We start from the raw sequence: 14490 nt of genomic DNA, 5'->3' as shown, positions 1-14490 counted from the left end.
GCGATAACACCCTCCAGTCCACCTTGTCGTTGCGCCAAGACCGCCCCGATTCCGTAACCACGGTCACCCGTGCGTACTTCTGTGGGAGCATGAGGATCAAAGTGAGCCAGAAGTGGTGCATTGATGAGCATGGAAATTAGGGTGGTAAAAGCGGCCAATTGATCAGAGCCCCCGGAAAACGGAACATTTTTCTTCAGCAGGCCGGCAAGGGGTGGTGCAATGTGCGCAAAGTCCTTGATAAAGTGGCGGAAGTATGAACAGAGTGCTAGGAAACTTCTAACGTATTTTGTTGAGCATGGTTCTAGGAAGTTGTGCACTGCGCGAACTTAATCGGCGTCGGGTTTACCTCCCCTGGCGTCGACCCAGGATTGCGATTTGTTTACGGCCGAAATGACATTTTTAGAAATTTAGCTGGAGACCCACCCGTCGGAAAGGTCCCGGAATCTCGGAAAGGTGATCGAGATGGGTGGTAAACGAAGGCGAGAAAACGATAACATCATCCAAGTAATAGAGGCATGTGGACCACTTAAAGCCCTGGAGCAGGGAGTCCACCATGCGTTCAAATGTCGCTGGAGCTTTGCAGAGGCCATAGGGCATCACCTTGAACTGATAAATACCATCAGGTGTTATGAAGGTGGTCTTATCACGGTCAATTTCATCCACGGCAATTTGCCAATAACCCGACCGAAGGTCGATGGATGAAAAGTACTTGGCTCCGTGGAGGCAGTCAAGGGCGTCGTTTATCCGCTTCGTCTATCTTTCTTCGTGACGGCATTAAGGTGTCGACAGTCCACGCAAAACCGCCATGTGCCATCTTTTTTCTTGACTAGCACCACTGGTGAAACCCATGGGCTGCAGGAAGGCTCGATGATATCCTTCGCCAGCATCTTATCCACTTTTTGTTGGATTACTTGCTTGTCAGCGCGGGAAACTGTACGGGCGTTTGTGAATAGGGCTTGAGCTTCCTGTATTAATTCTATGCGTGACCGACGACGCTTTACCTAAAGGGCGATCTTTGAGATCGAAAATGTCCCAATAGGAAGCCAGCCGGTGGCGGAGCTCATCGGACTGGCCAGGAAGGAGATCGGGAGCCAACGTCGTGGAGTATGGTTCGGTCGGGGTAGGCGCGCAAGGAAAGTCATTGGCGGGGTGTTTTTGGGGATCGGCAGTTAAAACAGAAACGTTGTACTCTCTTAAAGGCGGCATAACACCAAGAGTGATGCATTTAGGCAGCGATAGCACAGAAAACCTGAAATTTATAAACGGAAGGGATGCTCTGCTTTGCTTGATTATGACAAATTGTGTGTGGTAGTTTCACACTGCGCTCCGGTGCAACGGCTGTGGTTGGCGAGACGAAGTAATCCCCGTTTGGTACAGGGGAAGAGATGAACAGCGGGACATAAGTAAATGCTTGAAGCGGTAAACGAACATCTTCGAGACAGCACAGATGCGGCAAGGGTTCTTCTATGGTGATTGGTTACACTGGAAGGTGAAGGTGGACGAAGCCGAGAGAAAAATCGATGAGCGCTGAATGATCCGACAAAGAATCCTGGCCTACAATAAAGTCATGGGTGCAGTGGTCTAAAAAAGCGAACAGGGCCGTTGTCATGGCCAGCGATGGTGACGCGCGCGGTGCACATACAAGCGACCGCAGGGGTTCCCCCGTCAGCGACCCGGAGACACGAATTGGCTGGCGTCAAAACTTTTCGCAGACGACACAGAAGCTTCGCACTCATGAATGCTACTTGTGCCCCGGTGTGCACTCACATCGACACCATCAACTTTAACGTCTAACAATTTTTTTTCGGCTCGCAGTCTTATTAGAGGATTTTCATGTCGTTCGGAAAATGCAGCGTCACCTCCGGGGGCTGTATCGTCTAGTTTTCCTGGGAGGGTCTCGAGCAGCTGGTCGGCGGGGTCGGCCAAGAAAAGCGGCGAGGAGAGCGGGACTGGTGACGCTGCGGCGATGGGGAACGACCAGACCAGAGATTGTCGGCGGAATCGGCGGTGCGCGGCTGGGGCTGACGGCGGTAGTAGAAGCGTCGAGGAGGGTTGGCAGGGTACCGGTAGAAGTTATTCTGGCGAGGCGGAAATGAACGGATCTGGCAGTATCGAGCAATGTGGCCTACACATCTGCAGTTGAAACAGATCGCCCTGTCGTCAGGAGTTCGCCATTCATCAGCGAGACGGCTCTGGAAACGTGGTGGCATATTGTCGCGTCGAGAAGTGCTGACGGAAGGACCATAATGAACCCATGAGTGATTCACGGAGCAAATTGGCTGGACCCCTAGGTTCAGCAGCTCTTCGCGCACAACTGCCTGTATGAGAGGTACAGGGACTGCGCAGGAGTTTTGTGCGTGCGGGAAGCAAGTTGGGGCCGTGGCCTCAATCTCGCGACGAACGATTCACGTGACATTTTCCGCAGTAGGAGCCGTCCCGGTGGAAGGGCGCTGTCCTTTTGGGGGCTGCAGGTTACCTTCGCAGGAAGAGGTCACACCCGTGTTAGGGAGCCGGGTGAATTTTTGAGCGAAGTGGCGGCTTTTCGCCAGCTCAAAGCGACGACCTTCGGCAATAAAGGTGTCATCTTTATCGCAGTTCTTGAATACCAGGAGGTCAAAAGCGTCGTCGGCTATGTGTTTAAACACGTGACCCACTTTTTCTTCCTCCGATATCAGACGGTCGACTTTGTAGCAAAGGGACAGCACGTTCTGAGTGTAAGTAACATACGACTCAGTAGGCCTTTGCACGCGGGAGGCAAGGTCATTTCTGGCTGTGAGCTGCCGACTCTCGGGCCGTCCAAACAACGCTAAGCTCTTCTTTACAAATGTCCCAACTGGTGAGGCGGGCCTCATTTTTGTCAAACCAATCCTTGGCCGTACACACTAAACTTTTTTACACCCTTTTTGGTCGAAAAGGGTGTAAAAATCTTGTCCCATGGCTAACACCCTTAAAAGGTGTTTTGGCAAAAAAAGGGTGTATGGATAAAAAAAGGGCGTTGAGCTCAACACCTTTCAAAAAGGGTGTTGAGGATGCTCAACACCCTAAAAAAATGGTGTTGAGTCTCACACCCTTTTTTTGAGGTGATGGCATGGGCAGAGGCAATGTCAAACGGCGGAGCGCGCAGCATTCAACACAAACAGCCATACGCACAAGTTACAGTTGGAACACGGGATTCAAGCGGTACAGGGAGTGCATACTCACTTAGCAATACATGTGCTATTCTTGCTTTTATACCTAGCAGAGGAAAGCCCCCAGATGGAGTCGGTGGGCTTGTCACAAAAAACTGATATTTTAGCGCTAATTTAAAAAGTATGGATTTTACTACGAGAATATACAAATCAACACGCGGATTTGCAAAAACTTTTTAATTACGCGGTAGTTTTTCTGATCCGTAACATAGAATTTTATTAAATACCATACAAATCTTCCCTGCCACCTCAACACCCTTCAAAAAGGGTGTTTATTATTTCAACACCCTTTTTCCCAGAAGGGTGTAAAGCTACAAATTAGGGTGTTCGAAACTAAGAAAAAGGGCGTAAAGAAGAAAAGGGTGTAAGAAAAGACCGCCAACGAAGAAAAAAGGTGGAGCGACCTCCAATTTCGGAGGCATTTTGTACCTGTGGGTGGACTGAACATTCTCTACAAGCGGGGGGGGGGGTTGTACCACCTCACGATGTTTACAGCAATATGAATTGGCATAATTTATTTATTACCAGTGAAGCTCTTTAAGCTTCAGGAGGTAGTTTCGGTGGCATTAGCGAAAAAATACAAAGAAAAAGAACTGGGGCACCTGTAAAGGTTGCACCACCGCAGATAGGGTATTATAACAGTGAAGCCTGCTTTCGAGCTTGTTAGAGTGTGAGCACAAGGGGCGTATGCGTATCCGCACCTCTTACGGTACCATTTCAAAGGTACTAGTCTTTTTTTGGATTCTAAAAGGTAAAAAAATTCGCGCAGCTTGCAATAGTGGTGCAAGGCTGAGAAACAGCAACGCTGGGGGCCGACCTACCTTGTTTCCCTCTTGGATCTCCTGGCAATGGGGAGGGGGGGAGGAAGGGGGGCACACTGGAACAACCTTGTAAAATCCGGTTAAACTTGGCCTCATCCCTCAGCGGCCATCCTCGCTTAGCAAGAACATTGTAAAGCTTAGCAAACATAACAAAACTTAGCAACACCGGAAGAAACTAGGTCGACCCCTAGCTCCGCTGTTCTTTTTTTGCAACTGAACACCTATTTCACACCGTTTAAACAACCGACAGAAAGCCAAACGTGTTGCAGTTGGTAAACATCCTTTTCGCCACACGACCACAGTCTTCTTAATTTTGAAGGTTCAAATTGGTGTTTCGCGTGCCAAAGCTAAACTTGGGGCATGTGGCGCACCGAATAAGGAAACCAGCGATCATTGCATAAGAGCAATTATTTTTTTTTTGCGTTTGGAAATTTCTTGCGAGTAGAGGAATATATGAGGGGATGTCTTCTTTACAGTGCTATTATGCATCCGAACATGGCCTTATTCAATGAACAGCTGAACACCTTTTCCACACCCTTTCAACACCCTAAGAAAAACCAAGGGTGTTGAAGTTGATCAACACCCTTTTTTTCAAACAAAAAGGGCGTAGAGCTAGGAAAAGGGTGTTGAGACTCAAGAAAAACGGTGTAAAGGCCTCCCAACACCCTTTTTCCACTTATGCTACACCCTTTCTGGCTAAAAGGGTGTAAAAAAGTTTAGTGTGTACCTTTAAAGGAGCCATGAACAGAAAATACAACTTCGTAGTTTTTTGAAAGAACTAGGGTTCAGTATCTCACTCAGCTCCATTATTTAATTTTTTTATTTAAATTTTTTTTATATATTTCATTTAAATACTATACATATTTAAATTTTTTAAAAGAAATATTTAAAAACTTTCAAATTTTGCGCCGCAGTGACGTGTTGTGGGCAAGAATGACGTCATACGGGCAAACAATAAAACAATTTTCAGTGCGTTAACTGCACGTTAGCATTCAAGTGATGCGGTCAAATGGAACTAGAGGCCCCATTACAGACGTCCAGTCATGTGTCGTCGCGACAGGTAGGTTAGGCGGCCGCCAATCGCAGAAACAAGGTTTCGTGACATCATAGAAGCGTTCCGGGAAATTGGCTAGGGTGTCGCGACTGCTTCACACGTTTTTTTTTAAGTGCGAATGCACTTTATAAGCGACCCTGAATTCCGGCGACCGCCGTCCGTCCACATAGCAACAGCTGCGGGTGCGCGCGCTCCTCGTCTTCCTTGGCAACGGGGGGAGATGGGCGCGCGCTGCCTGGCCGCTGACATGGCACATACCCACGTGGGGGATTGGCCAGGAATCTCCTCGTCTTCCTTGGCAACGGGGGGAGATGGGCGCGCGCTGCCTGGCCGCTGACATGGCACATACCCACGTTGGGGATTGGCCAGGAATCGGGCGTGAGAAGGGCTAGAGTACTGACACGAAATTTCAAAGCTGAGATCCGCTCTAGCAATCAAGTACAACGACAACACAAATAGGTGTCTGTGCATGGCACATACCCCCGTGGGGGATTGGCCAGGAATCGGGCGTGAGAAGGGCTAATGCACCCGCTTAAAGGAGTACTGACACGAAATTTCAAAGCTGAGATCCGCTCTAGCAATCAAGTACAACGACAACACAAATAGGTGTCTGTGAATAAATGCATCTTTCTTTCTTTGTAGTTGTGTGTGTGTGTGTGATCTCTCTTTCGCGAACATTACCGAACCGCGCAAATTCAACTCGTGCATTCGCACTTTCACATTCTTCCCCTCGGGGAAATGCGGGGAAATTTTTAATATCTCCGTTATTTGTTCGAAGATTGCGATGATATTGGTATCATTGTTATTGGGACTAAGCACTCTTTCTAATCAACCCAACTTGTATTTTGTCTTCATGGCTCCTTTAAGGTAGAGGTCCAGATTGGCGAGCATGAGTGTGGGGTCTCAGCGGTTGTGGCTACTGACGCGCTCGTACATAAGGATCCAGTCTTCCACGTCGACGTCATCCGTGCCGCTGAACTTACTCGGTTCGCGCAGCTGGGTAAAGATGATGGTCTGGCCTTCGGCGGCCTGGCTAAGCGCAGTCATGGTGAGGGTTGTCACGTAGTGCTCCTGGCGAAGGGAAGTGTGTCAGACGTGGCGTCCGCTACGCAGCTCCGTCTTCGCAGAAGGCCCCGCACCACCACCGCAAGATGTTACGAGGCGGAGATGCGGTAGAGAAAAATGTATTTAAAGTATTCACACTATTTACAGGAGGAAAGGCTGGGCTGCCGCTAACATCCACAAATAACCCCGCATTTCCCCGAGGGGAAGAATGTGAAAGTGCGAATGCATGAGTTGAATTTGCGCGGTTCGGTAATGTTCGCGAAAGAGAGATCACACACACACACACAACTACAAAGAAAGAAAGATGCATTTATTTACAGACACCTATTTGTGTTGTCGTTGTACTTGATTGCTAGAGCGGATCTCAGCTTTGAAATTTCGTGTCAGTACTCCTTTAAGCGGGTGCATTAGCCCTTCTCACGCCCGATTCCTGGCCAATCCCCCACGTGGGTATGGTCCATGTCAGCGGCGAGGCAGCGCGCGCCCATCTCCCCCCGTTGCCAAGGAAGACGAGGAGATTCCTGGCCAATCCCCCACGTGGGTATGTGCCATGTCAGCGGCCAGGCAGCGCGCGCCCATCTCCCCCCGTTGCCAAGGAAGACGAGGAGCGCGCGCACCCGCAGCTGTTGCTATGTGGACGGACGGCGGTCACCGGAATTCAGGGTCGCTTATAAAGTGCATTCGCACTTAAAAGACCTCGTCGTCTTCCTCTACCAATACCCGTCGCTGAACGTCCTGTTTTTGATTGTGCAGCAATCGCTCATGACTACCTCGTTCGTCGTCTACTAGTTTGCCCCGTGGCAATATCTTTGCACATAAGGCATGCATTTAACTCCGTCAGAGCAGACCGCGTTGTGGCTTTTTGTAAGAAAATAGGGATTAACGAGAATTTGATCAGGATCGCAGCCAGTGTATTAACAAATAGAACTATAATTTATGACTATGACTACAAGAAAGTGGAATTTAAGGTTCCAGTTGCGTCACCACAAGAGTCGCCGTGTGTCCGATGTTCTGGAACTTCATAACCTACGATTTCTTAACGAAAAGATTCGGTGATGGATGTCATATACAAGCATTTGCTGACGATATCAGTTTATTGGTTAAAGGTAAATCAAGGCTTAAATTAGAAGCGGCAGCAAATGCAGCATTGGAAAAGGTAGCAAAATGGGCGAGTACAAAAAAACTGGAATTTAGTATGAATAAATGCAAAGCAATCGTGCTGGGGAATAAAATGATAATATAACGCCAATATTTAAACTTCAAGGTAATAATACTAAGGTAGACCAAGAGATAAAGATATTATGGGTTATAATAGATAGTCGTTTAGCCTTTATGACTCATCTATTACATCAAGGACAAAGTTACTTCGTTAGCTGTAAATTTATCAAAATTTACATCAAGCAAAGAAAATGCAAGGCCAGCAATTGAGAACAATACAATTAAGAGCGATTGTAAGAATAATTGTATATGCAGCGACATTCTGGTATTCTGCCAAAAGCCTCATCAAACTGAAACTGAGGTCTATTGAGAGAATTGCATTACTCAAGGTATCTAAGGCATATAGAACAGCACCTACTAAAGCTTTGAATATTTTAAGTAACGCTATGCTGATCCATCTTATAATAGAAAAAGAGATAGAAACATGTAGAATTGTGAAGGAAGAGGAATCTTTCACGTGGGAAGGGGAGGCTCTCCACAGAAATATTATAATAGATAGAATAGACAAGTGGAAAAGGCATCCAGAAAAATTTCTAGCATTTCCAATAGTACCGAACCTTTAGGACAGCAGGACTGTCAACTATACATTTTCACTGATGGGTAGAAAGCGAGTGACAAGGTAGGGGCTGCTTTTGTTGTAATAAATCAAGAAGTGAATTTATTAAAGTTGTGTAAATATAGATAACCAAAGTTTTCCCACAACTTCCAAGCAGAGGTGGTTGCGTTAACCAAGGCAATCAAGCATTTAAGCTCAAAGGAATTTACAAAGGTACAAGAAATAACAGATAGTCTATCAGCGCTACAGGCTATTAGCAATCCAAATAATAAAAATACGATTATTTTGGAAGTTAAAAAACTAATTCATAGTAACAAAGGAGAAATAGTGATCCAGCTGGCACACATAAAAGGTCACTCGGGCAATCGAGGCAACGAATTAGCAGACGACTTAGCAAAAACAGCTCATGAGAAAGGAGAAAACTTCGGATTCCGATGACAAAGCAGTTCATTAAAAGAAAGTTATTTGCAGAGGCTTTGGACAGGTGGCAAAAGGAATGGATAAAGGAGGGTTCCGACACTGACGCGTACCATTGGGTTCCTAATGCCAAAAATATACCCTGTCATTTTCCAACGAATCATTTTGTGTCACAAGCAGTGACGGGCCACGGCAGATATCCACATTATCTGTACATGTTTATGTTTACAGAGTATGCTGCTTGCAGTTGTAAAAGAAGCTAGTAGCTTTGATCATTATTTATAGACCTGTATAAGAACAAAATCATTCGTAGATAAATTCAAGAAGAAACCAAAGCACGAGCTATCAGAACAAAAACACGAAATTATAAAAGACGAGAAGTTAACGGATTTACTGCACTAATGGTAGACGAGATGAACAAGATAACATAACAAAACGAGAGTTAAAGGAAATGGAAATATTCCGTGCTCACTATTGAATTCACCCCCAGAGGGGCAGGAATGTTTGACTGCCGCAGAAGACCTGCAGACCACCCAGGGGCCCAATGCAGCAAAGTGTGTTACCACCTACAAACGTGGGAGACACCAACACAACTATCAGCGGAAGTTGGCAAATCCACACTCTGAAGACGGCACACAGCTACAGGACTTCTGAAACGGCTCGCAGAACCTTGTCAGTGGCGGTCTCAATGGGAGTTAAAAATGAGAAAAAAAAAAGTACAAGAGCGAGCAGGCTTAAACTTCGATTCCGCAACGGTACACCAGCACTCGGATCGAGTATTATTTGCACGGCGCCCAGCTTCACACAGGGCAGGATGGCCGAATCACGATGCCTCTTCGAGGTGGATCTTCGAAGGAGTACAGATAAGCCTGATGGTGCAAAGCCAATGCTCCCGCTCGGATGTTGCAATATGGACCAACGACCCCGGGAAAATAAGGAAAAAAAAAGAGGAGAGCTATAAACACAGGTCTTAATTGGTAACCCCCTTGCACACCTAGGCGGGAAAGTGCATTTCATGGCATGATGTGGGAAAATACCCTCTCCCGTGAGAGGTACGTTCAAGAAGAGCACGGAATACCATGAAGGCTTCTGGGGAATCACTTTTAAGAACAGGCGTCGAAGAGAATTTTAATAGGATGTCATGGCTCATCACATATGAGGTCAAAGTAATACCCCTAACCACTTGGTATTTTTCAGTGCTACTCATCCAAGGTTAAGAAATTATATAAATACGCGCACACAAGTTAGGGGGGACTGAAAGACCAGACAGGAAAAAATGCAAATTTAGTCTATAGGGAGAACAAGAATTAAAAAGGAAAAAGAGGAAAAAGTGGCATCACAGTTCCTCAAGTAAAAAAATGAGTGTGAGAGTAGTTTTTGAATTCCAATAAATGGGGAGTGCGACAACAAGACGTAAACAAAAAATATATAATCTAACGTACGGGTATCAACAGAGTTTTGGTTGATAGGGAGTTTGAGATAGAGACTAGTATATGAAGCTGAAGATCACTGACAAGTTTTAATACAAAACGTTGGTATAAAATTACCATAGCTCAGGTAGATATATATATATATAACACAGGAAGAACGACGAGATGAAAAAAATTGGCCTCGTATCTGCTCCTTTCCTTGCAAATATCGTCAAAATACGATGGTATTTGTAGACATTTGCCAAGGAAATGTCCCACTTGCTTTCCGACTCACCTCTCGTGCTGTTCCTATTCGGTCGAGCTCATCGCAAGGTAAACACACTAAAGGTTTCCTCAAGGCGATTTGAATTTACCGCGTTCCACTGCTACAGGCCATGTTCCTGCGGAAACATCCCGCGCAAATGTCAGCAACGGTAAGCGTCTGCGTCGGCGGCGCTTACTGCGTCACGGAAGTGATCGCAATCTGCATCTCAGGAAGGGACCGCGAAGTGCGTCTCAGAAAGTGAACGCGTCATCGTCGAGCGCACGACGGCACGCGCTGCTAATAGAGAGTTTTAGCAAAGCGGGTACCGCGCGCTAAGGCTACGGTGGCGGGTGGCGGCGCCCGACTGGGAAGGTGCACATTGGTTCCGGTAGGGTGGATTAGGTCCGCGGGCCGGCCTTCGCCGTGCCCACACATTCGGTCCGCTGAAGGGTAACCTCCTCGCCCTACCCTCCCCGCTCGGGCCTGCGCAGGCGGGTCACGGTAACCCGCCGCCGTAGCGTGACCCTCCGATAGCCGCTATGCTAAAACTCTCTAGTATGTCGCGGCGCGTCGCCACCGCCCAGCATGTCTCGTTCGGACTCGGCATACCGCCCTTACCCTCAAACTCTCGCCACACTTTCCTCCTCCGTTTTTCTTCTGTATTCTTGAGTTTCCTTTGTCCGCGCGGTTACGAGGCCAGGGAGGACGCCAAACCAGGGTAGCGGATGCTCGAGTGCTGCGCACTAGAATGCTCGACCCTGTGTTGCATCTGGGGCCTCGCTTTGCGTGTGGCGCTTTCAGTACCACCCCAGTCCACAGCCACTACGTCGAGTGCGGTAAACATAAGCAGAGAATAGACATAGTCTTTCTGTATGCCTGAAAAATCATGTCTACGACTAAACCATTTTAACTCGACCAGTAACGATTCATCCTTCGAACACCTCTTTTCTAATCGTCCATCCACGTCCGTACCTTACCATCTCAGAGTGAGATATGAAGGTTCTGAGCTCATGTTCCCCTTTGTAGACACACCCAAGACACCATTGATTTTATTCCACCATTGAATCTTCGCCCTGTACCTTGCAACCTGTCTTTTCTACAAGCACAAAAATAGGGCACCGAGAAATGCGATTATGCAGTACTTTTTGTTTCTTTGGGAGAAGCGCGGTTGTGCAGAGTTTTATAGTGACGCGTCAAAAACTGCTTCTACCGTGTCGTGTGCTGCGCACGGACCCAATATCAATATCTGTAGAGCGATGCACATTGATATCAATATTTTTCGCGGCAGAAGCGTACGGAATTGACTTTGTTTAAAGGCATTGTCAAATGACGAATTTGCAAGTTCATCCTGCACACTGATGCCTTTGGTGTTTTACGTGCACTGCAATTCAGAAAGTAGAAAATAAGTAATCAACCTCGACTTTAAAGCACTTATGTTAGCATACGCGTTAAACTCGAAGTGACCGTGTACTGGGTTCCACGACAGTTTGCGATTTTCGATAATAAAGTCGGGGATCTAATGGCTGCTGGTGCTGCACTCAAAGACACAGTGCGCATAACCACAGTACCTTACAATGACCACAAGCCAAGCCACACTTCAGAGAACTTTCAAAAGCATGACAAACGGACTGGAGCACTCGGACAAACAACAAACTGCACGTAATGAAACGTCACTAGGGGCGATACACAAATGCCTCACACAAATGACACACGGAAGTTGCCTTAGCAATGTTGCGGATGGGCCACACTCACACCTGCTCACTGGATCCCCTAGACCCCTATGTAGCAGTTGCAGAGAGGGCCTACATCCGTAACCCACATGTTCATTCAAACAAAGCCACTTGACACTACACGACGCACACTTGAGAGAGCTTTACAAACAAAATAATCAATTACATTTATCATGCTGTTTAGGAGACAATGCCAACTTTTCTGTTAAGCAAATCTTTAAGCTTTTTTCAGAAATTCACTTTTTACACCTCATCTCATCTCACCCATAGTCGTACACCGGGTCCTATACACCAGTCACCTTATTAACCTTTCAAGCACTTTGCTCCTCATGCAAACACTTCCAAGAACTACAGAGGCAGCACATTTCACCACACCCAGCTCACTATTTAGGGGACGACTCCTGTTTTCTTTTAAGAAAACAGCAGGCGTTTTTAAAACTCAGCAGAAGTTAAATTTCTGAATCTCATTTCATACAACGCATAATCACAACCTGGCCTTGTACTCGAACCCCATTGCCTTTAATTCATTTTACTTTTGTTCTTACCCGCCGCGGTGGCTCAGTGGCTAAGGCGTTGCGCTGCTGAGCACGAGGTCGCGGGTTCGATTCCCGGCCGCGGCGGCCGTTTTTCTGATGGAGGCGAAAAGCAAAAACGCCCATGTGTACGAGATTTCGGCGCACGATAAAGATCCCCAGGTGGTCAAAATTAATCCGGAGCCCTCCACTACGGCGCGCCTCATCGCCTGCGTTGCGTTGGCGCGTTAAACCCAACAATCAATCAATCACTTTTGTTCTTGCTGACCGATTTTAGTATTCACCTCTTCATCTCCTTAGCTAACCACCCTTATTGGCGCCGTTTTCTCTAGTTGGCCTTGCGCCATTAAAATCACACTATCATCACCATCGAATCCGTCAAGATCACCGCTCCTGAATCCCGGTAGACACCTTTTGAGGAGACGGTACGCAGCCGGGTGCAGTGGGGCCAACTCCGTAGAGGTGGACGAAGCGCGGAAAGGCAGGCGGCAGTCCCGGCTTAAGCCGAGTTCTGGCGCTATGCAGGTGGTTTTGAGTGCTCCGTGCGCAGTGGACCTGTTCGGACGTGCTTTTCTGGTGCTCCGACAACAGCGTGTTTCTACAGTGAAGGACAGCGAAACGGCAGAGACAGCGAGGACAGGTGAAGCTGAGTATTTACCTGCACGGTTCTTCTCGTTGTGTCGGGTTTTTCAGCCGAGATGACGCGTAGAAAGCTGGTACAGTGTGGTAGCTGTCCGCGGCAGGTAGACGCAGAGGAGTTTCAGCGGGATGGCGGCGAGGCAGACGAAGGGGCAGGTATGTACGTGTCGGTTATGCGTAGTGGTGTCGCGGCTAGAACGCGTAGAAGCGGATAACTCGGGGTTAGCTAAGCGGGTTGCAGAACTGGAGGCAGCGCTAAGTAACGAACGCGATGAACGGAGGGCCGTTGAGGGAAAGTTAGAAGCAGCTGAGAGGATGCTGAAAGGAGCGTCATTTTACCAAGAAATGACGAACACCTCGGCCCATGCAGCGAAGCGGAGGCATACACCCAGGTGACACCGGGGGTGGAAGCAACGAAAGGCAACAGCTACTCCCCACTGCTGCAAGATAGGACAGCAAAACCAGTCGATAAGCCGGGTACCAGTAAAGAGCGGCACGTGGCAGATGATAGCGTGGTAATCATTGTGGGTGACTCTGACATGAAGAGGAGCAGCGCTGTCATACTGGAAGGGGTAAAGGGGGATAAGCGTGTTAAGGTGGGGTGTTTCCCAGGTCAAACGATGCAGACGGTGATGACTGGAGTGAAGGGGCAGCTGGCCTTGTCTAGTAAAGCTAGAAACCTTGCGGTGATTGCCGCGGGCCTTAACGATATTCTAAAGCGAGAGGAGGAAGCACTTGGTCAGGAGATAGCGAAGGGGGTAAAGGACCTGCGGGCGACGGCCCCAAATGTGCTCATTGCAGTCTGCACCGTGCCGGAGGTGATGAAGCAGGGCGTGCACACCGAACGGGCAGTACTCGCTGCTAACAGCGAGATCGGGAGGTGCGGCAGGGAACTTGGGCTTGAAGTGATAGACGTGAACAGGGTAGTGGGCAGCATCGGACATAGGCAGTGCATAAGCTTTTCAGTGGGACGGGATTCACTTCAGCTCCAGGCTAGGAAACAAGGTGGGGTTGCGCTTAGGTGGGAGAGCGGTAGCTTTTTTAGGGGGCCCCGTGCAGCTAAGCAAGGCAAACTAGGAGACAAAGGAGAAGCAAGGGACACATGAACACTCAACGCTGGGAGGCAGCCAGTACTAGAGCTAAACGGAGAACCTACAGACGTAACTGAGAGCGTTGACAGAAGCGATTTAAGTGAAAACAATGGAGCAAACAATTTTGTAAAAGACAAAAACAGACCCCATAAGCGGAAAGAGAAAAAACAAATGCAATAAATATTTATTCAGCTACATAAACATGCAGGGAGGCAGATAGCCAGATAAGTGGGTGGAAATGCAAAAGCAACTTGAACGGGAAGGAATAGACGTGTACGCTTTAGCCAAGACTCCCCTCCGGGACCTAGAAGCCCCACCTATCATAGACAATTATGTCTGGGAAGATTGCAACAGGACCACAGGAATGAAGAAAAGGGGAGGTGTTGGCATGCTCATTAAACAAGGGACCGACGGGCTGTAAAGCTGTAAAGAGCATGTATGGGCTAGAGGCACCATAGAGGGGAAAAATACATGGGTAGGAGTGGTGTATCTGTGGACCGGAAG

This window comes from Haemaphysalis longicornis, unplaced genomic scaffold (genome assembly GCF_048455015.1).
Source record: "Haemaphysalis longicornis isolate Haplotype H1 unplaced genomic scaffold, Haemaphysalis longicornis Haplotype H1 scaffold_5, whole genome shotgun sequence".
NCBI classification, from domain to species: domain Eukaryota; kingdom Metazoa; phylum Arthropoda; class Arachnida; order Ixodida; family Ixodidae; genus Haemaphysalis; species Haemaphysalis longicornis.
Note: the sequence above shows the minus strand (reverse complement) of the source record.